Source organism: Papaver somniferum, chromosome 5 (genome assembly GCF_003573695.1).
Source record: "Papaver somniferum cultivar HN1 chromosome 5, ASM357369v1, whole genome shotgun sequence".
NCBI lineage: Eukaryota > Viridiplantae > Streptophyta > Magnoliopsida > Ranunculales > Papaveraceae > Papaver > Papaver somniferum.
The window spans coordinates 193,512,687-193,516,897 of NC_039362.1; the positions used below are offsets into that span (position 1 = coordinate 193,512,687).

Here is a 4,211-nt window from a genome sequence, read left to right on the forward strand (position 1 = left end):
CTGCTGCCCGTGAAGAACAAGGAATCGGCCACGGTTCCTTCATCCATTTGCAACAGTTTCTTCAACTGCTCTGCAACCTTTATCTTCATCGCAACAGTTTCTTCATCCTGTTTTGCAACCAATATTGTCATAGCAACAGTTTTTTCATCCTATTTTGCAACAGAGAAGTACACCACAACATTTAAGTTTCCGTCACCAATTCTATCTTTGTAACGCAACAACATCGTCTTCGAACAGAAACTTCTGTTGCGATTTCTCTGTTGCGATTTCTCTGTTGCATTGTTTACTCAATTGTAATAAACTTTGGAGCAATAATAAAACATTTTGAGATTATGATTAATATGAGGAGCTAAACCCAACATTGGGACGACGGAGGGAGTCTATTTTCGTCATTGTGGTAAATTTAATTTATTCTTTTTATGACTTTTGCACTGATTAAAAATTGAAAAATGATTTTATTATTGCTCCAAAGTTTATTACAATTGAGTAAACAATGCAACAGAGAAATCGCAACAGAAGTTTCTGTTCGAAGACGATGTTGTTGCGTTACAAAGATAGAATTGGTGACGGAAACTTAAATGTTGTGGTGTACTTCTCTGTTGCAAAATAGGATGAAAAAACTGTTGCTATGACAATATTGGTTGCAAAACAGGATGAAGAAACTGTTGCGATGAAGATAAAGGTTGCAGAGCAGTTGAAGAAACTGTTGCAAATGGATGAAGGAACCGTGGCCGATTCCTTGTTCTTCACGGGCAGCAGCAGCAGCAACAGAGTTCTGAAAACTCTGATTTCTGCTCCTCTGGCCCTCCTTTCGACTCCCAACTCTCGACAGCCCTTCCCTGTGATAGTAGCAACCTATTTATACACCTAAGCCTCATTGAATCTCGCCATAACTCCTCAAAAATCTTCACAATGAAGAAAAATATTTTTGAGAATAATTTCTTATTTCTTCCTCTGTGTACGTTAATTGTCTTGGAAATCTTCATAAACTGATTTATACGCATCCTAGGAGAATATCTGGGTTTAATTACACAAACATGCAACATCTTTTACGTGATTTTCTTTCCAAAAATGAAACAATATTCTTTTCTCTGTTTTGATCGGGAATTGATTTTCTGGACAAATTTGATCGATCCCAACCACCATAATATCTTCATATACTCATATCACATATACCCATTAAGTCTCAGCTCTTTAATCTCGTTAAAACACCTTCAAATGTCGAATTGAAAATCTGCCAGTAAAGGAAAGAATTTTCCCACCAATTTCTTTTGTTTGAATTTTTTTTTTAAATGTGGTTGCCCCTATCCAGAGTAGGGGTGCCGATAGTAATTTGGGTGGAAATAGTAATTTTTCTGGGATCCTCCGGTACATTTCTGGGACGCTTCCGGTGCATTTCTGGGGTGCCTTCGGTACATTTCTCCGGGGTGTAAATCATCACTTTTTGAGCAACTCTTTCCACAGAAAGGTATTTTCTCCAAAAACACCTAAACAAACATAAAAACACAATATTAGTACAAAAATAGAGTTCCAAAAATACAGGCATTGAGGACAAATTAGACACAAAAACTTGTCTATCATTGGTACTAATAGCTGAGGAAATGGGGCTCTAGGCACAGAATCATACCTCTCGGGAACTGAGTTGGCATCATCAGAAATTTTATCAGTTTCCTTAGCTAGTGGTCCTGAGGGGTGAACTACAGTATGTTCACTATCGGGCATGGTTACCTGATTGTCTACTATTCTACCACTCCTAAGGGTTCTAATAGCATTCAATTGATTCGATGGTTTTGTACCTACTTCATGAACTCCTCTAGGATTGGGATTAGTCTGACTAGGGAACCTACCATTATCTCTCTCACTTAAGGTCTTAGCTATTTGGCCGACTTGAAGTTCTAACTTAGCAAGGCTCTGAGCATTAGTTTGAAAATTCTGCTTGGTTTCCTGTTGAAAATTAACATGGCTTTGTGCTAACATTTCCTGAGTTTTTGCTAACATCTTAATAGATTCCTCTAAGCTAGTCGTTTTATTTTCTGGGCCTGATGTATTCCTAGTGTAGCCAAAACCTGGGGGAGCATTAGAATTATTAGACTGACCCTGACTCTGGCTCTTAGACCATGAAAAGTTCGTATGGTTCCTCCAACCAGGATTATAGATTTCTTAATATGGGTCAAACTTCTGACGATTATCAAACCTAGTGTCATTATATAAAGCATTGGCTTGCTCTTCATAATTATGGCCTTCCCAAAAAGGATCCAATCTACCACTAGTGTTATCCACTTCTAAAGATTCTAACCTTTTCGCTATAGCAGCAATTTTGGCATATGATTCATAGCCTCATTCTACCCTATTAACGTTTCCTCTGCTGAGAATAATTGTTTTCTGGGGTCCCCTACTACTTTCCCATTGTTGGGTCTTCTCGGCGACTTCATGCAAATATGTCATCGCGTCATCAATTGTTTGGTTCTCAAATCCACCAGTACACATAGATTCTACTGTGGTTGTGGTGGGATAATCTAAACCCTCATAAAGGATCTGAACTAACCTAACCTTCTCTAAACCATGATGAGGACATTGGGCTAATAAATCATTGAACCTTTCCAAATACATATACAAAGTTTCTTCCTCCTGTTGAGAAAACGTGCAGATTTGCGTCCTAATAGACGATATTTTGTTCCTAGGGAAAAACTTGTTCAAAAAGGCAGATGTAAGTTGTTCATACGTTTCGATTGACCCGGAAGCCAAACTATATAGCCACGATTTAGCTTTATCTTTCAGGGAAAAGGGGAATAACCTAAGTTTCAAAGCATCATCATCTAGGTTTCTAATCCTGAGGGTACTACAAATTTCCTCAAAGTCTCTAACATGGAAATAGGGGTTTTCATTTTCTTTCCCTAAAAAGATTGGGAGCAGCTGTACGGTCCCAGGTTTAAGTTCATAAGTTGCTTCCATCTCAGCTAACCTGATACATGAGGGACGAGTAGTCCTAGTTGGATTCAACAAAGCTTTCAAAGTTGCCATTTATGGCGCTATAGGAGCAACAGGGATTCTCTCCTCAGTCAAAGGACGTTCAAAAACAGACTCTTCAAAAGTCGGACTCTCTAGATTAAGGTAATCGAGACGCTTCGAACTACTAGGTTTCTCTTTAACAAATCTACCTAGTGCGTCTCTTTTAAGTTCATGCATACAATAGAATTTTCTAAATTGGAAGGGTAAGCAAACACAGATCAAGGCCGACTCAACCAAATCAAACCTATTGATTTCTAGCAAACAAAAAGCATGATGGCTCCACTTAGATTGTTTCTAGACCATCTTCTAATCCTTCGAACGGGAATTCGTTTCAATTTAAGCAAACCCCTCTGGAATCAATCCGAGTTAAAGTAAGTTGAATAGAGGCGAGGGAAGCTCGGTGGAGCTTTGATACCCAAGGCCTCACCGGTATTACAAGGCGGCACAGTCACGCATTCAACTTACAGAAACCGTCAAGAACTTCGAAGTATGCTTAAAAGAGTAACCAATATTTTTCGAATGACTTTCCTGTTAAGCTCGTTACCCTATCGGTCTCGTTCTAGTCAAAATTTTAGGCTTAGGTTCGCGTAGGTTACGTGTTCCTAAAGCGGGCAAGAAGAGAACGGTGATGAAATCCGAACCCTTATCTTGTATGGCCAAGCCTTGCCCTTTACTAGAAAAATAAATGTCTGTATTCAGTCCTCAACATATATGCATACGAAGGAATCCATTAACTCGCTGACAGGGGATTCGCGAGTGTTTAGAATCTTACCTCCCGTTCCAGACGGGGGATGAATCGGTTGTAGTCGACTCGGGCCACTGACTCCGATGTCAAGTGTATGAACCCAAGGTGCAGAGAAAATATCGTAATTGTCCTCCTTCTCTGCAAACAGTTTATATTTAAAGTACCCTTCCGTAGGGTAATAAAAAAATAATGTCCCAAATTCCAAAAGTCCAAAAGTCCAAAAAGAACAGAAAAATTACAAAAATAATAAACCCTAATACAGTTTTTTTTTTTCCTAAAAGAAAATAAACAAACCCTAAAATAAAATTGTCTAAAATAAAATTGTCTTCTTTTTTGTTCTTTTTGCTTTAATCTTTAGCTCCAAGTCTTTATGAGATCACCAAACTCTTTGGCTCACTTTTCTCTCTGATCCAGAACCTGTAGACACAAGATAAATACCCAAAAACATAAAAAAGAA

General features: G+C 38.5%; 1 pseudogene; it reads left to right on the top strand.

Annotated features, from left to right (window-relative positions):
* The first annotated feature begins 2,557 nt into the window (after positions 1-2,557).
* On the top strand, positions 2,558-2,657 carry LOC113284824 (annotated as a pseudogene).
* Positions 2,658-4,211: the final 1,554 nt, after the last annotated feature.